The sequence below is a fragment of the Pleurodeles waltl genome, chromosome 4_1, assembly GCF_031143425.1.
Source record: "Pleurodeles waltl isolate 20211129_DDA chromosome 4_1, aPleWal1.hap1.20221129, whole genome shotgun sequence".
Classification (NCBI taxonomy): Eukaryota; Metazoa; Chordata; class Amphibia; order Caudata; family Salamandridae; genus Pleurodeles; species Pleurodeles waltl.
In genome coordinates this window covers 810654277-810676829 of record NC_090442.1, presented here as the reverse complement: position 1 = coordinate 810676829, position 22553 = coordinate 810654277, and the positions used below count along the sequence as shown (strand labels likewise).

General features: G+C 41.2%; 1 protein-coding gene across 3 annotated transcripts in view; it reads left to right on the top strand.

Moving 5' to 3' along the window:
• ELK3 (ETS transcription factor ELK3) overlaps positions 1–22553 on the top strand; it is a 148343-nt gene that overhangs the window by 86604 nt on the left and 39186 nt on the right. The window lies entirely within an intron of this gene.

The window sequence follows — 22553 nt, the reverse complement described above, 5'->3', positions numbered from 1 at the left end:
GCAAAGTCTAAAAGATTCTGACTGTTGCAAGTCTCAGTAATCTTCAGTTCATGGATTCCAGTTCTCCCACATACTCATCTGCAGTGTAACAAACATTGGCAAAGCCAAACAGTCTCACCTGTGCAAAGTATTGCTTTGGCAACGTTTTTAGCCATGTTATCAAGCAGTGCGGCTGCTGTGCAGCATGGCTAAAAATCTTTTTTTAAAGTGCTATTATGTGGCCAGCTGGTGCGGCTGGTGGAAGGGTGGAGCGGGAGGGATGAAGGACGTAGGGAGGGACAATCAATAACACAAATGGGGAAAGGAGAAACAACAACACGAATGTTGCAAGAGGGCAGGCAACAACACAGAGAATGGAATGGGGCAAGCAACCACACGGAGGGTAGGATGGGGCAAGCAACCATGTGGAGGATTATAGGGGGCAAGCAACAACACAGAAGGTGGGAGGGACAAGCAACAACACGGACAGCAAGAGGAGCATGATAGCAGGGGAGCATCAGAACAGACTGCAGATGGGGCAAGCATCAGCACGGACAGCAGGTGGGGGCAAGCAACAACACAGACAGTTGATGGGGCAAGCAACAACACAACAGTAGGCGAAGGCAGGCTGAAATACAGATACTGGTTGGGGGCAAGCAACAACAAGGAAAGTGGTTGGGGGCACATGAGAAGAAACAGCCTGCAAACACATGCACACTCACTGATTGCTTCTACAAAAAGAAAAATGTAGCTCCTAACAGGGGCAGTTGAAGGACTCATGTACTTTGGTCATACTCCAGGTGAGGGTCAGACAGAAGAAAGGGACATGAAGCCCACATGCTTCAACAAATCATAAGCAAGCAAATAAGAGTGACAATGAAGCAACCACTGGTAAGTAATGGACCTAAAAATGCCTTTGCTGTAGAATCTCTGCTCTAACCATGACCAAAGTCGCTATTGCCTACTCCGTAATAAATATATATGCATGCATGTATATGTATAGGATTAAGTCATTAAAAAAATACATATAAGAATTTTGAAAGTCACAAGACATGTGGTATGGAGTTTTTTATCTGTTATAATAAATACTTTATTGCACCATTCACCTTCCCTGATTTCAAGACCTTGTCTCTTGCTACATCTTATAAAAAAGATACTGTGGTTACAGATACGTAGAATAAACACGAAATCTGTAGTGTGGATATAAAAGATAAGAAGTTTATTGAAAGTTACCTTTAAAAGCAGCTGCAGCTCAGAATGTTTTTAAGAATGAAAATAGATTCCTAGTTTCTTGAAATGAACTCTTCACAGTTCAATAAATAATCATACTGTAGTAAATGTCACGTTATCAGCTATTGACTGAACATTTTCGGAAAATGATAGCTCAAAAATGCTAGACTGCAATAGCAAATTTAGGGACAGACTTTTATACAGCTATAGAGGATACCTAATTGGTACTCTCACCCATAAAGTTACAGATGTTGTTCCAAATGTCATAAATAATCTTACAGATGAGACTACATATCACATGACACTTAATATTATAACAATATGAGACAGTCAACCATGTGTGTATTTTTATTTAGTAGTTTGAGCATGTTTTGTTATTTGATTATATTGCGATTTTAGGTGTTAGTACTTATTGGTATAAATATGGTGTGGTCATAAGCACTGCAAGATATCATTTGCAGGCTTCTGTGTGAGTTACAATTTGGAAGGTAACAATAACTACAACATTTCACAAATTTTAATTTCTATATATATATTCTCTTTAAAAAAAAGGGTTACAGGGATGTTATAGTTAGGTTCACATTTAACTCATGCACCCGCAATACACAGTTATCTCACCAATGATTTTTGTTACATTGATATTATTATTGATGTTAAAGAAAATGTGATGAGTGAAGTAATATCTAGGGGAGTTAGCAGTGCATAGCGAGGGTGTGAGTTACAGTTACCTTAGGGCACAAGTTATAGTTACTTGAGAAAGCCATAACTATAACTGCTGAATAGCTATGGTTTTCTCCAAGTAAAATGTGAACCTAAATATAATGTCGCAGTGAAAAGTGCAACGGGTGCCGTTGCACCCTACGCACCGCAACATTGCCACCAGCTCAATTATGAGCCGGCATCAATGTTGTGGGCTGTTCCCCGCTGCACCAGCCGGCAGAATATAAGCAGGCTGAGCAAGGATTTTAAATCACTATTAGCTTGGAAACAAAACATAAGGCTAATTGGAATATACCTTTAGTGTTAAGAATATGAAATAGATGTGCATTTCTTCCATGGGCTGAAGTCTTACCAGCTCCTTTAGAGGCCATAGAAGGAAGCCACAGTATTGGATACAGGAAACAAAAGTGCTAAATAGTCAAATATCCAATAAAGACAGCCCTACCAGCAAGTCCCAATAGAAACAAAAAAAAAAGGTGAAGGGATTTGAGACAGGTGCGAACTGAACTGGATACTGAGCCTTACAACACACACACATTTCTAGGTGTCTGATTCAGGTATATGTGCTTCTTAAAATACCTAGAAGCGCGTTGTATGCTTCCTTGTTTTTTGACCCTACATGATGCTTATGCAGCACATCTAACACTTGGTGAGAAATGGAGGTCACTCATCCCACTACCTCCAATCGAACACATAAATACGAGTGCTGTGAGGAATTATTCGAAGAAGGCTACCCTCTCCCCCTAACCTAACATCCATAGATCCTGGTGACCTACCAATATAAATATATTGGATGAGGTGGACTCACCCACATAATGTAGCATGCTTCATCATTGTCCACCTCATCCCAGCCTGGTAAGTACTACCACAACGACTCAACCTCAACTCTGGTAAGGGAGGTCCTAAGCTATACTGATCTTGTAGATAAAACACGCCCCCATTTATTCTAAATGTACCTTAGGATATACCACAAGGATTTCCTTTATTAGGTGGTACCTTAGGTATGATTAAAACACTATAATGTGTAGACATTGGATGCTTTCCTGCTACCATGTCCATGGCATGCTAATTGTCTGGCAACATGTTTCTGCCTTTCTTTACCAGCCTATCCACGTCTCCGGCATCCTTCAGGGCTCCAAGGGATCCCTATAACTTATTGTGCATGGATGAATACCCAGCAATGTCAGAAGGAAATTCCTAGCTTCCCTGTTGACTAGAATTTCACCTAGGGTTGAGAAAAAACATCATTTACATTCTGAACATCACCATGCTCCTTTATTAGCCATCCATATATAAGCAACTATTTGTATCCCGGCACCTTGTGGATGTGGTTGCACTGCAAACACAGATACACGAAATGCAATCATTCTGACAAGAAACTCATGGATTTCACATGGAAATACTTAAGAGTGCTCAGCAGCCTTACCCTAATCTGGATATTGTTATGTTCCGTAACATTCAGCGGGGGGCAACTTCTGTAGCTGCACGCTTCACACAAAAATACATTTGTTACACCCCACATAGGTAATATCTAGTTCCCCATCTTAACTCATCTCATGGTTGCAGAGTATATTTCTCGAACCACCGCTTGTCCTCTCGATTATAACATTTGTCATATCCTCCCTCAACATTTTATTAAAAGCAATAATGCTATAAGCTATGCCTCCGCCCGGGGGAAAGACACAGCAAAATGTCACATTATCCCATAACCAGGAACAATTTCCCTTACATTATGCTCTCATCACAAAAAAGCCCTAATGACTCCTGCCATCAAAGAGATGCGCCTGCAATGTGCCTACTACACCCATGCTTGCAGCGTAATTCAGTGTAGTGACTTTGTATGGCACGCCTTGGACGTCACGTCAAACCAGATGATCCGGAATTCCCGTCATTCCTCCACGTCATAGGACAGACCGTATGGTAATGGAGATGCCTTCCTGTGGGGATTGTAGTCACTGGGAATCGCGGCCAAGAGGTTCAGATCAGTTCAACCTACTAATTAAAATGGGAGACCCTTTCCGGGTGTTTGCTATTATCGGTTTGTCTATGCCAGTTACTTAGTGGTGGGAAATGTAGTCCTACCCACAGTGGGAAGTCTCCTTCTCACAAATGAGATACAAAAATAGTTGGTTGCAAAAAACTCCTTTACGGCTCCCCATACACAAAGGAGTAGCCAATGGTAACAACTGGTGCCCTGAGGTGGGAATCACCTGATATTGTACCCGCACTGTAATACAGCAAATAATACAGAACGAAGCTCTTGCTCTCAGCTGATAGACAAGAAACAATGCTACAGCAGTGTAATTAAATGTGATAGGAGTGGCTGGAAGGATTGCTAGTAATTCAGTTGTCCCCATGGAATCTCTTCATTCAGTCAATGTGTATCAGTTCTGAGCATATACACCCATGTGTTTCATAGTTCAAGAGGGCCGGTGTCATATCTGAAAAGATTTTAGTTTCTCAGTGACATGCCGTTCAATGTCATCTTCTGTCTGTTTCTTTTCAATGAAGTGCCACGATAGCTTTGTATTATCCTTCCTGCATCTCACAGTGCTCCTGTGTTTGTTTATTCTCACTCATATTTTTCGAGTCGTCATTCCTATATACATTGATATTAATATACTAATTAACATTATATATTATATTAATATACATTAATATAGCACGGACATCTGAGCATGCTCATCACATTGCTGGAGTTGCCATTCGTAAGGCTATTCAGTCGCCTTACATCTCTTAGTGAACATGCAAACACCAACCCCCTCAGTGATAGTGACCTTTAGGGGCTGGTATATTCCAAAGACTGGTTATGCTCACGCCTGGTGTCTGTCATGTGGCGTGTATAGACTGTCACCCAAATTCTGTCCCCTCCTGAATGAGAACATTGGGGTGTCTATTTTTATGTTCCCTGATATTATGATTTTCCAGTGCTTGTTGAATAATATCTTCAGTCTGTTGAGTTGGGACAGTATGGTGTCACACAAATGGTTGTGGTGACCAGTTGTTTCTCATGTGCCATAGGTAGCGCCTCTCTGTTATTATTGCTGGCCCTTTTTTGCTCTCGTAATGATATTTTCTGGATAATCTTTCTCTTGTAGTTTGTTACTTAATAGTTCAGCATCTTGATTTATGTACTCCTGTCTGTACAGTTGTGTCTCACTCTCAAAAATGGTCCTACCGGAAGTTCCTTCATCAAAGAGAGTGGGTAGAAACTCTCATGTGCAGCACACCCCAGCCACCAGAGACAAGTCCTTTTGTGCTGCCATAGCAGGTAAAGAAATTATTTTCTTGCGAGAAAGGAAATCTTGACATCCCTTAACAGAACTAAATGTACCAACATATTAGGTTGTGAAACTGCCTATAACAGTTTGGCCTTTACCCACAGTTGCTGAATTTGGAAAAAAATAAGTTCTGGGGCCCAAAGATGTGCTCAGAAGCCCAAAGCATGGTCTACAAATATCAGATGTGCCAAATACCAAGCCTGCATAATCTTGATCCCACCTCATACCTCTTTAAGCGACCACGTGGCAGCCCATACTTCTTTATCTCTCCCTTTCAGGTTGTTTTTCATTTTCCTTTCTCCCTCTATCATGGTTTTCCATCTTTTTCTTCCTTCTTCTTTTCTCCTTATATGTTTTGCTCTCTCTGGCTTTTGGGTTATTGTCATTATTGGGAGAATAGGTTTCAAGGCATAGTATGACTATTGCAAGTCCGTTCCCAGAAATGCTGTTGCTTATGACATGAGCTGAACACGCCAATTGCATGACTCGTGGGCATGCCTCTGTTATGAATACTCCATGTCACAGTTACATTATTGTTTTTGTAGTATACGCAGATCTGCAGAACATAGTGACTCCCACTACTTGTTGCTCTGTGTCCTTCTTCAGTGTAAATAACTGCAAAATGCACTGAAAGATGTCATGGGCCAAGTCGAGAACAAAGCCCCATTCTGCCTTCATGAGCAGAGGTGGCTGGTCAGCAGGACAATGAGAAACTAGTGGCAGATATGTGGCCCACTTCCCTCCAGCCACACCATACTTTAAGGGACACGCAGATCCGAAAGGCAAATTCATGCAAGTCTTCTGCAAACTTTAGTGAACAGCCCTGCATTTGATTGCTACTTAAAGGCCTACCTCTGAATGGAGGGCCTGAAGGGATCACCCTATCAATAGTACAGCAGATGCATTTGCACTGGGGCCCAGAGGTCAAAGGGTCCCTTCGCACCCCAATTATAACTTTTTTTTATCTACCAAACCAGGGCGTGGGGGTCCATTTTTTTTGCTTGTATTTTCCTAGCTTGCATTAGGGTCAATGGCATCACTGCTACTCCACTGAGGAGTGGTTCCTAAAAGTGTTTACCAGTTAGCTAATGTGATATACGAATTATACAATTATTTGCAATACGCCCCTGAAGCATTCACCTGACACAAAACACTAATTTCCCTGTAAATATTGACTCCAAAAGCATTTGAAAGACTGGTCTGTCGCAAAAGTTCCACAAATGCCAAAAAAGATCTGTTATTCCCTGGCCAGGCAAGTCTTTTTTATGTATTAATGAGTAGTGGAAGACTTGCTCCTAATGTCCACCTAGGGGCTATTCACAAAAAACATTTTAGAGTCTGTAAAGTAGCACTTATGTTTTAGCACTTCTCTTTTACATACCCTAATGCCTTTTTGATTTGGCTGCAGAACCCAACAATTTGTAATTTTCATAGAAAATTAGTAAAAATAGAAAGGACTGTGCCCCTTTTGCACTTTTGCTAATAGGGAGTTGATTATTTCCAAAGGCAAGTAAGAGCATGTAAAATAGTACTCCTGTAGTACCACTTTCCGTACTCATAGATGCTATTGTGGCTCGGCCCCCATGACTGGAACCCTCACTGTTGCCGCCAGAATCTAATGGGCCTTGTTGCAGGATGCAAGGCTTTGCCTGTACACATATTTCCACTGGGTGGTGCTGCAGGAATTCCTACCTTCCGCATGAACTCGGCTTTCCCAGCAAGAGGCTTCCACAGCATAATTGGAGGAAATCCTGATTTAGAACATTTTTATGGTTACAACACGAAAACAAAACCAAAGAGGATGCCCTGACAGGAAACATTTTAGCTGCTGGGCATGGAAAAGTACACCTAGAAGAACAGTTCCTGTGCAGAGACACTCACACGTAGAATTACAAACTCGTAATGTCGCCTCGAATTAAGCATTCGCGCTGTATTTTTAACAGGTTTAGCAATACACAGCTTGATACTGAAGGGGACAAATGCTTCTTTATTTACAACACTTTTTGAAAACACATCACGTGTGTTGTTCTTTTCCTCGGCGTATCTGAAGTGGCGACGTTCGTCATATACCCACATCCTATTCGTCATCTCTGAAGTATGTTTGCTGAGGAACATATTGGGTCAGTTACGTTTTTCCGCTTCTCTTGCCTCAGACTCACTCTTGATGTCAAACTATAAGCGGCACAAGCGAAGGATGGTGAAGCATGAAAATGTGCCCCTGTCCTGGTCCTTCATTTAGGGGTAGTTAGGGCTAGAATTTTGTACCCCGGGCCCATGTTTATATGTGGAGCCCCTCGCGCCCATGAACGCGTTCATGTTTTTATTATCCGGCTGTTTCTGCCTATTGACGATGCGGGTGTTTAACTTGCAGCTTTAAGGTGACCTTATGTCGTGTATGAATTCTCTCCCTGTGGTGTTATCTGGTATAAAGGCCATAGACTGTCACTTCCTGCGATGTAAAGGGCAAAATGTCACGTGATGTGAGGATGTGAGAAGTCACTTATGGGCATATTTATACTAGGTTTGTGCCGAATTCGCGTCATTTTTTTCACACACATTCGGTGCACCCTTAACTCCATATTTATATTTTGATGCTAGTCACGTCTATCGTCAAAATATTTGAGTTAGCACCATTTTTTGATGCATGCAACTACGTTGGGGCAATGTGATGCAAGGTAGGCGTTCCCATCTAAAACATGGTGCTAACTCCATAGCCCCATATCTATCCCCCCCAATGCTAAGGTAACACACAGGTGGGAGGGGGGGCTCAATGATGGTGCAAAGCTTGATTTGCACCATTATTTAACACCTGGGTCAGACCAGGCGTTAGGGGACCTGTGGACCCATTTCCATTGTGAAACACCATGGAATGGTCCCGCAGGTGCCCACCCTAAGCCCCAGGAACACCCACACTAGAGGGACACCAGAGGAAGGGGGACCCCATCCCAGGTAAGTAGGGTAAGTATAGGTAAGTATTTTTTTTTAAACTGCACTTGGTGCAGTGGCCATGCCCCGGGGGACCCTGGTCCCCTGTGCTGGCCATTGGGGTGGTGGGCATGACTCCAGTCTTTTATATGACAGGAGTCATGTGGTATGGATGGTTTTGCATCAGGAAATGACACTAGGCTGGTTAGAGGCATTTTCTTTGCCTCTAACCAGCCTAGCGTAATTTTTTTAGGCAAAAGCCACTTTCCCGTACCGTCACCCCCACCCAGCAAACGTAATTTTTTCTGACTCTAGCCCACCCTGAGAGCCAGCTTCCAGGATTCCATAAAGTTGGCACCCCGCTGAGGCTTTGGAATGAAGCAAACCGGTACTATACTTTTGCGCAGTTTTGCAGCAAAATGTATAAATATGGGACTTAGTGTGATGTCATAAAGGTCAGATGTCTTTTCCTGTAATGTTTTTAGGGCTGAAAGGGTGTGAAGTCACTTCTGCTCTCCTTATGATTTTGGAGAAATTACAACGCAGTCAAAGTTGATGTATAGTACTGCTGTAAATAAGTCTTTATTTGCAGGTACTCAAGCAAATGTATTTATTAGCAGAAACATGCACTAAACAAGTGCAATTGTGAAAACAATTTTTTTTGCTGTTATTAACTGGTGTGTGAATTTTAGAAATAGTAGGCCAAATGTATCAATATGCAATTATGCATTTTCTGAATAGCGACTCCTTAGAAATTAGTATTTCAGAAATGCAAAATGATATGTATGCATTTACAGATTTCCTAACAGCGATTCCTACAAGATAGGAATCACTATTAGGAAATCCCAATCACTATTAGGAAATCCCATTTATGAATTTTAATTCTATTTCTTCCAATGGGACGGTTTTCCATTTCACTAATGATGGCTATGGGCAATAGGTCCCCCGTAATGCACACACAAAATAGTGGTGCACATGTAGGGCACACATGCTCTAAGGGCATTTGTGTGCTCTATAGCACTTTAAAACAAGAATCTTTGGGTGTTTTTTTTATTGCAAATGGCAAGTCGATGGTAATTGCATTCCCTAAATGGCCACTATGCATTTAGTAAATGCTTTGTACATATGGCTTGGAAATCACAAATGGGAATGTGATTCCCTAAAGGGCTTTGAGGATCTCAAAAGCACATTTAGCATTTCTCAACAGCCCGAAATAACGATTCGGACCTATAAGAAATGCTAAATGGCTTTGTACATGTGGCCCTATGTGTTCTAACAGGGCGAACATATGTTGTGAAAGTTGCCCAGATTCTATAGCACATAATGTTCTTACAGAAGGCGCTTTAGCTGGCTAATTCAAACATTCTTTCCTCAGGCTAAATGCTCAGGTTTATAGCTCTGAAGGACAGTGGGTGAAGTTACTGAAAAACCTCTCAAAACGTACATGTCAAGTTCCATGGGTTCAGTCCAGTTTATTCGAAGCAGTGATTATGTCCCTTAGCATTACGTGGATCTGCTTTTACAATGTGCAACTTAACACAGTCCTCTGACTCAGGGGCCTAGCTACTGTTGGTGCAACGGGTGCAGTGGCACCGTAGCGCAAAGGTGGGGAGGGGCCCGGTCTCTCCTGCACCAGCTGATGTTATTTCAGAGGCTGCCTGTTCGGATCTTTTTTAAATACAGTGCATGTCAGAGGCTTGGCTCTGTTTACTTTTGAGGGGAGGGGTACAGAGGAAGTTGAGGATAAGGGAACAGAAAAAAGAGAGGAAAGGAATGAAAGAAAAGGGGAGGATGAACGAACGGGGAGGAGGGCAGGAAAATGTGACAGAATGGGAGAAGAAAATAAGTTTGAATGATAAAGTGAAAGAAGAATACGAATGAGTAAAGTGGGCAAGGGAAAAGGAAGAGAAAAAACAAAAATAAGGAGAGAATGGAGGAAGGAGAAGAGGATGAATGCAAGATAGAAGAGGGGGATGGACACTGAGAAAGCGGAGCGGAGAACATTAAATGGGTGAAGGAGATGAGGGAGAGCGGGGTGGAGATAGGGAGGCGGGAAGAAAAGATGACTAGAATGAAGAACTTAGAAGCCCGTAAATGACATTAGTGTAGTAGGTGCAGTGACACTGGGATTCAAGTGTATGCTAGGCATGCTTCACCTCCTTTATAGCAATATTTTAATACCGTCTGGGGGCTTAGTTTCATTACTCGCACTAGGCCCCAGGCCACACCACTGCTCTGATAATGGATGAACCTTCTACTTTGTTAAGATAGTTCAATACAATAACTCTTGAACTGTACCTATGAGGGACTGACAATGAAGAGTATTAGGTACGGGGCAAATAAGTTCTGCTAGTCAGTCCCGCTGCCCAGTTCGGTAATTTCTTTTAATTTCCTGTAGACCCCTAGTACAGTGTTTTTCAAATATTTTAATTATAGAAAACAGAGTGTTGGCAATGTGTGACACCACACTTTTATTTGTCCCATTAATGTTCACTAAAGTGGTTGAAAACAGCGCAGATCTATTTTTAATGAGCAACATGAACTTCTTCTTGAGACCTCTAGGACCTGGGTATGGAAATGTGAAACAAATAAGTTAAATATCTTTTGGGTCTGTGGAGGTGTTGTCAGTTGTGCCATGTTCTGTGCCAGTCTTTGTGTTTGGTTCCCAGCTTTTACATCATGTTTTTTCCATCTTTCTGCATGATGACAACAGCATTGTACTCATGCCAGCCAATGACAGATAAACAATTATTCTTCTGATAATTCCACCAAATCGCCCTGATTTCAGCCCTCAAATGTTGACATTTTACATACTTGCTAACATTTGGCCACTAAAAATAAGTAGTTTCTTTATTTTGTTTAAACGACTTAAGAGCCACGGTGATAGTATTGGTGACAATTACATCTTTTGATCTCTGGTCCAGATAACATCACAGGAAATTACATAAAAAGTTTTAGGGTGTGATCAAAAAACATTTTATGGATTGAACTGTTTCATAGAATGGTTACCCTCAATTCTAAATTCATAATGTTTATGTTGTATGTTTATGGACAATAAAAGTGCGTCTTACACCATATAGCTTCTTGGTGCAGTATGGCTAGTATTAGAGATGGGTAAACTTGAGTTGATAATGTGGCTATAGACATGGGTGCAATGCTTCTCTGAACTTCAATAATCATGTTATTTACAGAAGTTGTCAAGCAACGTATTTCAGCGGCTGGCTGTTTAGGAAGAAAAAGCTTACGTAGTTTGGAAAGTTGCTGGAGTGCATTGGACAAGAAGGATAATAAATCATAAATTTACAAGAAAGAACTGCCAAGCAAATCTTTGTTTTTTTTAAAACTCTTTTTATTAAACTGTGTTAATCGTACGGTGACTTAAGTAGGTGAAGCAAATGCTCAATGAACACGGTAATCAGAACGGCCAGCATCAAATACGACATAGGCAGCAAATAAAAACAGTGTTTGTGATTCAGGAATCTCAAGCCCAAATTGATTTCATACAACAATTGCCCTCCATCCCTACTTGCCCCCACCCCCTCGTATTCAATATCTCCAGTATTTGCGCCAGTTGCCCACACATCTTCCCATTTCCTAGGGCAGCCCCTGTGCTGAGAAAATCTGAAAAACACTCAGCAAACCAGACATAAGTTCTTATGCTCTCTACACTCTTAGGAGAGCCAGCCAGGGCTGCTGACGGAAGACCGTGTTCAGCACGTGTGGCTCATCCATGAGCGCTAGGAGCATCGGCCCACTAAAAATGACCCCAGGAAAAGTCCCAGAGATAAAAATAAAATGGTAATGAAGTTAATTTATTACTAATTTATTTTTCACCAACCTGTCCTGAAGTGATTTACAGGATGGGGCGGGGCCATTGCTTCTAAGTGGCAGCAACGAGCGGTGCACTTAAGTTTAAAGTGTGCATGTCTCTTTGGCCAACTGCCTTGCGACGGCCAGCCAGACGTGCATTTTACACCTCTCTAAGCCAGCTGTCGTAGACAGCTAGGTTGACAGCAAGCACAGGCTTCCAGGGCCATTAAGAGCACTGAGAGAGGCCGCTCCCTCCAATCCTGGTGCTTCTGTCATGCTGGTTAACAGTATGAGAGCAGCACTAGGATTGGTTAGGGGTGTTGGCTGGGTCCCGGCCTGGAGGCAGAGCTGAGAAGAAGAGCACTGGACCGGAGTGAGGCGGATGTTTGTGTAGCAAGCAAGTAAGGTAAGTGCCTATTTCTTTTATTTATTTAAGTATATATCTTACATGTAGTACCACCCATCACCCATTTGCCCACCCAACCACTCTCCGTAGTTGCCAACCACCACTGCTGTTCAGTATTCTGGGCCAGCTGTAAGCTTGGGATGACCCTAGCAGAAAGCTTTGCTGTAGTTAAGCGTGGATGACACAGACATGTTAAATATAAGGATTCTGTGGGGAAAAGGGAAAACTTGTAGGCATTATCAAATAACACACATTGTTTTAACCTAGCATTACTGAATTGGAATGAAGGGCATTTGTAGCTCAAAAGGGTGTCTATGTAACAGCACCAGCCTGCCAGCATCCTGTGTCCTTGAGTGAGGGGTGATGGGAGAAGCTGAGATATGTTATTACGATTAATATGGGGCAAGGAAAATGGCACTGTTGAATTTATCTATGCGGAAGATGAGAAGGATGGGATTATGGCGATAGTTATTGGAGTTTTGCGAGTATGCTTGCACCATTTCAATTATTTTCTGTTTCACGTGTTTGTGTCGTTCGTAGGGGTGTGGAGTTTTTTATCAAAACTTTATTTATGGATGTTTACAAGAATGGGGGCTGAGTTTACTTGCACTATTGATAATGAGTATGGAAGTGGATGAAGGATGTTTGTTAAGTGAGTTGTTATATGTGGTCCTGATTTGATTCCTGCATTATTATGCTAGCATATGTGATCTGGGGCAAAGCTGTTCACATCATATGTGCATATCATCTGTAACAGCAAGAGGCCTGACCGGTGCGAATGATGACATAGGTGGAATTTAAGGCAGCAATTGTGCCACGCGTGTCATCCATACAGCTGAGCTTCCTGTAGACATGTAAACCATGCACTGTTGGCAAGTTCATGTACTACTGACTAGTGGTTTAGTGCCAGATCCATCAGCTCCAGCACACGTCCAGATGCTCGATGGGATGGCCCAGCTCCACTTTCTGTAGCTAGTTCCTTGATTAAGCCCCAAACCATAACATAGAGTTGTGGGAAACTTTATATTCGCCTGCAGGTATCCGCACTCTATGCATAGCTATGATGACCCCTGCAGAGAGCGCACAAAGGTTGCCTGTCAGCTTTGGTGGTATCATGCACATATTTCCTTTGCTGTGTCTCTTTTTACTGGCTCCACTCTGCTTCCTGTCTCTTTCCATGGTCGGAAAAGTACTTTCATGCATGTGTGGCATACATCTGCCATGATGGGATTTATACTTCTGCGGTGCCTGAACTGTTCTTTAAAGATCCATTTACAGCCTCTTGCCGAAAGATAAGTTTAGGTTGTTTTTATGTCCGGCTGTTTGGCAATGCTGTTCAATTGCAAGTGTGTGTTGTGCCTTTTTGAGATTAAACAACTGTTAAGTATGGGTTTTTGGTGGAACAGCGTTGTTGCAATGCTGCCTGTTCTGCCATTTGACTGCACTCCTGTTTATGCCCCTAAACTCTACTCTGGGAATGTGCAACATGCAGTTAACACAGTTTTATTGACAACTCCTGGCTGCCTCAGGTTAATAACTCTTGATTGATAAAAGCACAAACTGCCTGCTTATTGAATTAGTAAATGCTTTAAGAATGCTAAAATCATTAATCTATTTTTTATTGCAAGGGGCTTCCTGAGTGTAATTTGTGCAGGAGGGGGCATGTGGTGGGCACTGCACTCAGTATTGTGGAGCACGACATTTCTTCTTCAGTCTGTGATCTGACTGAGGCCATGAGAGAGAAAAGCAGATCATGGAGAAAAGAGAAAGGAGGAAAAGAACGGTAGAAAAGTCAGTGACAAAGGGAGAAACGGGCAGGTAAAAGAACCTGGAAGAGGGAGAGGTGGAAATAAGAGGCCATTCCTGGCTTCTATGAAATTGGATAGGCCCTTCACCTATTTATTTGTTCTTTTAACAAATGAATCACCGGCAACAAACATGGCTATATATTATCAGAGTTACGTTTTGTATCACTTTTTTGTATTTACGTAAAATGGTTCAAGGTGTTTCTAATCTCAGTTAAGATTTAGCAGTAAACGGTATAATGTCTTGAAAAATGAACAGTTTATACAAACATGTTTCAGCTGGTCCTCTTTATTAGCCCCTTGTACCTTCTGGACACATTTTGGGGCCGATTTATGAAAAGTGACGCTGCACTTAGCGCAGCGCCACTTTTCCTGCCCCCCTTAGTGCCCCACTAACGCCACCATGGTAGCACCATATTTGAAATACGGTGCACCATGGCAGTAGTTAGGGTGACTAGCATTATAATTTTTTACGCTAGTCTGGCGCTTTGCAGGATTAGCATAAAAAATATTGACGCTAATCCTGCAAAGCTCCCAGAGGCCCATTGTAATCAATGGGAGCCTCTTTTTAACGCTTGCACTTAGCAGGCATTAAAAAATTACAATAAAAATGGCATAAAGGAATCTCATAGATTTCTTTGCTCCATTTCCATGCCCCCCCTAGCGCCGGAACAACCCCCTTGCAAATATTATGTCTGGCGCAGGCATAATGTGGCGCAAGGGGTTACAAAGTGGCGCAATGCAAGCATTGCACCACTTTGTAAACATGGCGCAGTGTTTTTCCCCTTCCAATGCCACATTTGCGTAAAAAAATGATGCTAATGTGGCATTGGAATGGCGCAAGGCCTGCATAAATCTGCCCCTTAGTGTCTTAAAGACAAGCACCGCCTTCTAAAGAACAAATATAATTTTTTTCATTTTCTTCCTTTGGTTTATTTTTTCCTGAATATTATTAACTTCTAGGATCATAAGATGGGGGTGGTGTGAGCTCAAATTCTAATGGTTTTCACCACCTGCGAGACTGGCATACATAGAGTTAACATAGAGAGCCTTTCAGGGAAAGGAAAGAAGATTCGATTGGAGCTGGAGACAGATGTAGCTGACCCGGTTTCCGGCAGCTCATTTTCCAGTTTCCTGCCTGAAACCTGCGAAATACAGGAACTGATGCAAATGAGAATTTAACAAAACACCGTTCTCAGAGATGCACCTATTTAATTAAGAAGTGAAAGGAAAATAAAACAGTTTACCGGTTTGTACAAGATAATGTGTGTTAAAATATTTTCTGTAAGACGCGCCAACAATAACTGATATGTTTTTCGCGAACAAAGAAAAGCAGCTGTAGAGTTTTATGCTGCCTAACTAACATCTGTGATTTTACTTTGGGTTTGAATTTAATGAAACGAAAGGCCTCCCTTTTCTTACCAATAAGTACAATTTGTTGCACCAAATATGTTTCCTATAAAAAATGAAGTATATGATAGTGTTCTCCCTTCTAATATAATGATTGTCATGCCTTTGAATGATAACTTGAATGAAGCACCACTTTAAAACGCATTTTTGTATGGTTAATCTCAGGGATCACAAAACGAAATAAAATTCTGGGGAAAGACTCATTACTGAGGTCAAACACCTTCCTCGTATTTCATGTAAGTGTCCGTGTGTGTGTGAGAGAGAGAGAGAGACAGAGAAAGGGAGAGAGAGAGTAAAACTTGATTGAATAATTGTTTTCTTTAAAAACAAATATACAGGATTAGGTTTGATCATGCACTCTAACATTGTGTAGACTGGTCAAAGGAAACGTATGGAAGAGGGGGTCCCGTTCTCAGTTCAAACTAGTGTATGACTTTTTAGATCTGGCATTAGCCAAGACCTTTCAATTTTACTAAAATGGTATGTATAATAAACGTAATTATCCTTCATGCATTGGTCTGTTCTTTATGCCACTGCCCACCACAGCATACAGCATGTGGTAGTTGGTTAGGCCAATTCCGCCAATGACTAACTTTACTGTAAGCAACAGCATTCTGTTCTTTCACAAGGTGCACATCCACCCACAAAGTAGTTTATTTCATTGCCAGGTACCACTATTTCAATGTGTGCTTTTTGAGACCAACAAATATGCGTGTCTTTAGGCAAAGATTTTTCTTTTGGATTGACGAAGGTCCGGAAGCTTCCCTAAAACTAAACATTTGGAAAAACCTGGACAAAACTAAACAGACATTGGAAAACCCAAATGGCTGACAGCCAATACCAGACTGATTGGCTTTATTAATGCTTGATCCTCAATGACACAGCAAATATTGCCAGATGGCATACACCAAAGAACTATAACCTTTAGTCATGCCCTAAGGACATTCTCCCAGGATAAATACCAACTGAGAATGATCCTGGGGCAACACTCTTTGTATTCTGGCATGCAATTCTTTTTACTGAAAGCTGTACTCCCATTACCTGCAGAGCAAGGAATTTAGCAAGGCCCCGTGGGTACTGGGTGCAGGGCTGATGTCTGACCACACAACCTTTTCCACCAGTCAAAATTGGGGAGGACCTTTGGCTTATCCAGTGGACACTTGTCAAAATATGGTTCTTACCCATTTCCTACACCCATATTCCTGACCTAAAAGTCCAATAATGAATTCATGTTTGCTGCAACAAACTGAATTTGGGCTGCTCATGTCTTGAGTCAATTTTAACTCTCACATCTGAGACCAATTTAAATTCAGGAGTATTTATATCTCTCAGCTTTGGCATGGTATGTTCTAATCTAAGACCTTTGACCAATTTAATGACAGGCATTTGCTAGATGGTGGAAACATAGGAACAGAAAGTATTAAAACAGGGTCTTATATGGAAGTGCACTTGCATTAAGTTAAATCCTAGTTTCTCTATGCATGTACATCATATCCTAATATGTCAAATTCCATTATGAATTGCATCCAAATCTCCAACTGATTTTATTCAAACCACAATGGCGCATAATTATTCCCCACTCAAACCCCTTTTATAAATCCTCCTTTTAAAAATGTCTTGCATTCTTGCTACTTTTATGCAAAGAAAAGTCTAAATTCTTCCGCCAATGAACTTCTCTTTTTAAAAATTCCCTGATTTCTATTCAAGCTCTACATTCTGCTGCTTACCAGAGTAGATTGTTTGCCACTTTAACAAGGGTAGTTCTCGATAATCTGTCAATGATGCAAGACATAGCACCCAGCTTGTTGTAATCAGTTAAATTCCATAAGTAATGTTCTTTTTTTAAGGGCGTAGCAGTCTGCAAGATGTGTTGGTATCAATACTTTAATATACACCTTGCTTGGGCTTTTGCTCCTCTGCAGAAGAGTGTTACCTTCTAACATCATGCTATTGGCTATTTGGTGTACCACTTCACACCCTATTGAGTCCTTGTGTTCCAAAGCATGGGGACTATTTTACATATAAAACTAAGTTCTCACACATCTTGTGTTTAAGTTATACATGTATTGTGTACTTAAAGTGACAATTTTGTGCTATTTATGTCAGTGCAGCAGCATGTTTTAAATGCTTTTGTCAGGACTCGAGTGTGAGCCTGACCACAATATGGCCAGCCTAATGAGCCGTGGTTTTGCAGATCAAAAACAATAAAAGACTTGGGGCCTGATTTATACTTTTTTTTGCGCCGCATTGGGGTCATTTTGTGACGCAAAAGGGCGCAAACTTACAAAATTCAATTATATTTTGTAAGTTTGCATCACTTTTGCATAAAAAAATGACGCAAATGCAGCATTACAATAGTATAAATCAGGCCCTTGGTGCTGCCATATTGGTATCATGCCATCCCGATCTTTTGTATCTCAGATCAACCACAAGAATGTAGAAGTAGCGATTTGTTTCAACATTACCCTAGCCCACCAGAATCCAACATTATTTGAGAAATTATTAGGACAATGTCGACCTGAAAGATATATTCTCCTCGTGCCTTAGCCACTTTGTCCCACTCCCTCCCTCCCAGCAGTGTGTTTGGAATAGTGCAGGCCCCAGCTCTATGAGGGATCAGCAGAGATCTTTGTTGGCACACAGACACAAGCTTATACTGAAACATATCCTAATAGGAAAAAGATAATTGAAGATTTCCAGTTCCAAATGCCTAGCTTAATTTTCTACATGACAATTTTAGAATGTAGATCGTGCAGTAGCAATGTTTTGTAAAGGGTTTATATTTTTAAGATGCATTTGTAAGCAAGAGTGGGCACTAACTAGAGAGCAAAAGTTTGAATTATAAGCAACAGAGTTCCATTGTAGTCTTTCATTGAAAACAGAAGGGGGGATTTATCTGTTCCAAGATGCCGGCAGAGGCAATGGGTCAAATAAGAACACACAAAAGACAATATGTGACAGGTCAGTTTTTTGTTTCCATTACCACCGCCTCCTCGGTTGCATTGCGTAACCAGTGAGCCACGGGCACAGAGGGTTTCACTTCACCAAAAGTGAGGTACCTCTGTGACAGAACTGTTTGCAAGAAGAGTGTGCACACATTCTGTACAATTCTTTCACCCATAATTTGCTTACTAATTAATTCTATCACTTGTAGCAGATCATTTGTACTGATATCATGACCCATGTTTTTGTATATAATCTTTATTGAGTTTTTCAAGAGCATTCAAAATAGCTTACATGCAGTCTTGATGCCAAACCCATTACAATAATTAAATAGTCCCTCAACAGACCACCTCTCCCATCTCCCCTGCTGAAAGCCATGCACACACATGGACAGTAAACGTGACATCCGCAGAAGGATTTGCATTACTATCCATTGACCTCCAGGAAACCTCTTATTCAAAAACAATTTTCTTAGCACCCCCGAACTGCAGGTGACCCAGGTAAAAGTTCATTAAGCACTTTAACCCAGTATCATTATCCCAGACCATTACACCATGCATCATGCACTCAACACCATCGCAGACATCCAGGGCGGTTGTGCATTCGGAGGGTCCGTCAGCGCTGTCAGCAAGGCCCCCAATACCCGCAGGTCTTCCTCTAGTTTCTCATCTCTCCACACATGTTTCATGTGTAATTCCTCAGCCACTGCCCATTCGGAGCTATCTAAAGACAGTCTCTATAGCTCGGGGGCTCTGGCCCCAGCCATTTGATAGCAATACAGCTCTTAGCCAACATCAACCCCAAAAGCAGAAACTTCCTACTCAGTTTTTTCTTTGTCTGGATTGGAGAATGTTCAACAAGGCTTGTTTGTTATTGAGTTGTGTGTTCCAACCCATACCCCTATTTAATTTTTCTATGACTTCCTGCCAAAATGGTACCAGTGACGGGCAGGGCCACGCCATGTGAAGAAAATCCACCTCTTCCCCCCAAACCGGAAGCAACACACTGCGCAGGCTGAGTATATGGTGTGCAGGGTTCGGGGTGTAAGATACACTTGGTGTACAGTTGTGACCATGTTTATATAGGTCCTTCGGGGTGGGTGTTTATTAACAGAATTAAGAAGGGTCGAAAATCGGATTCAGCTCATTGAACCTACACAGCCTGTGCTTTTCTGTTATAGCTTTCAGAGCATTGCTTTGTATCGCTACTTCTGTCAAGCACTTTATGTTCCTATCGGTTCCAGGTCAACTGAACCTCTCTTATGTGAAAAAACATTAAGCATTTGACACATTCCAGCAAATAAAAAAAATCTTTTCAACAGGCTGAGTTAAAAAGCTTCCACAAAATATTGATAATCAGGAGATCAAAAACAATGGCCATTCACAAATGTTTGCATAGTTAATGATTCATATCCAATCACTACAAATTCCGCTGTGCTCAAGAAAAAAGTTTTCTTCAACATTCACTGCTACACTGTTACGTTAACTGAATAGACATTTAAAATACAGAATGTTTGTACAGAAACTGTGGCACTCGCTAAAGCTCTGTACTGTCAGTTTCCAGAAATTTGTGTCTTAAAAATAAAGCCTAATTCCTCATTCCAGTTAATCTTTCCAGAATGCAAAAGTTTACAAAGTGCTCTAGAGTGATATTTCAGACGCCATGTGGATGAAAGTGTCCATCGATATACATGCATGCACTGCTTTCAGTGCGACGAATTACGTGGGAGTTCTCAAAAAGAACCTGGTCAAAGAAGTGTAACTTAGGGCCAGATGTAGCAAAGGGTTTTTCCCATTCTGGGTCAATGGGAAAATGTGTTTGTACATGTGGCCCTAAGAACCTTTCCAAGAGGCGTGGCGTATGCAATTAGGAGTGTGTCTTAAAATGTGAAACCCTAAATCCTGTGCTTCTCAAAGCGTACAACTTAACTTGTATTTGGGTGCCTCACTTTGAGTTATTGCAGTCAGACATTTTTCACAACAACAGGCATACATCTACAGGCAAAGCAGACTTATTGGAGTTGCCAGTCATTTCTTATATTTAAAAAAAAAAAATTTTGAAAGAGAGGAAAACAATACCCATCAATAAAACATCATTTGTCTAGAACAGCACATTCTCATTATATAAAAACAATGTATCTATGAATGATTGCAAAATAATACAGTGAAACATATCATGTTATACGATATGACCATATCAAACCAAATGACATCCAATCCAGATTAAATTAAGCATAGGAGCTATAATAACAAGGAAATAAAGAAAAGAAGGGAAGGAGGTCCAAGTATAGCGATCAGTCTATAACTTCGTACTAATCATATTCAAGAGTAGAGATCCTAGATTAGTAAAGTATTAAACATTAATTGAAATAAATGAACAAAATCAAGGCTCAACCTCTCAGGAAAATATCAGTGAGGTTTTAACACATCGGCATCCCTTACATTAGAAATATTTTAATATTTTGCATATTCTGATAGAGAATCTGTCAAAGGTAAGCATAAAAAAGCATTTTAAGAGACATTTGGTATGTACAACAGTTTCTGACAATTTAGAATTGGCTTTCAAAAGTAAAGGGATTTGCTGAAAAGCTATTGCAAGAAAATACCAGCCAACTTTACTTTCTGAGGAAAATGTTTACAGTCCTCTACTAAACTACGTATGATATTACATAATGACAATGGACCTTTAGTTTGAAAAATTGCCCCAATTTACCACCAGACCTTTACCCAGATTATTTTAACAGGTGGGCAATGAAATATGATATGTTATAGAGCAGTGGTTCCCAACCTTTTGATTTATGTGGACCCCCATTTTAACATTAATGGAACCCAGGGACCCCCACTGAATCATCATTGGAATACGGGGGCCCCCGCCCGAGTCATTACTGGAAGCTGGGGACCTAATTTGTCAATATTTGTTAATATTTTTTAATTTTCTAAGCAGTCGCGGACCCCCTGAGAAGGCTTTGCGGACCCCCAGGGGACCCCGGACCACAGGTTGGGAACCACTATTATAGAGTTCCAGGAGGTATAGAACATGTCCAGCAAAAATCTGAAGAAGATTTATTAAATGTATGTTCGAAACAGGGGTGCTAACCACATATTATAAAAACAAGCATTGGCAAAGCCACTATGTCTCACCCGTAGAAGAGCTATTGGCTTTGTCAATATGTTCTAGCCATGTTGTGAGGCAGCATGGCTGCTGTTCAGCATGGCTTAAAGTTAGTTGCATAGGGAAGAGTGGGGTATCGTGGTGTGGCGAAGAATGGAGTAGAGTGTCATGAAGTGGAGTGACATATAGTGGGGTAGAGTGGAGTGGATTAGAGTGGGGTAGAGTGGAGGGGCATAGAGGGGAGTAGAGTGGAGGGGCATGGAGTGGAGTAGCATAGAGGGTGTACAGTGGGTTGTAGAGTGGAGTACTGTGTCAATTTTGAAAACATCAGGATTTGACAAATTCATAGTAAGATGTAAGTCCACTATGTTTGGAAGACGGCCAGCAATATTACTACCAGAAAGCGCCTTTTTACATGTTATTGAAGATGTGTTCTTAATTCCGCCCGTAGGATGAATGTACGATTCAGAATAATGTAGTGCAGCAGTGCAGGAATCCTCTAAAATGGCCTTCACATTAATGACAAGCAAAGAACGTAGCATGAATCAGCACTTTTTTCAATATATTACTAAAAACATGTTGGTGTGCAATACATCAGATGATTTTGAAGAATGAAAAAAAGAAGAAAGATCATTCCTCAAAAAACTAGGCAATAAGGTGACATTTTGGAAAGCAATCAAACAAACAACGTGATTACTTTAATCTAAAAAAAACCTAGAGAAGCAGATGCCAAATACATTGCCCAAATTCACCATTTGCAGTTTACCAGGCAAGTAGAGATAGTCTATAGAGGTCCATGGCCATCTTCCTTCATTTGGTATATAACTGTGTTGCCCTGAAGTTATGGAAAAATACAGCCCCCCCCATACAATGGGGGCCCTCTCAAGCCATGGCTGCATCTTCGAATCCTAAGCCACATCCCACGAAACACTA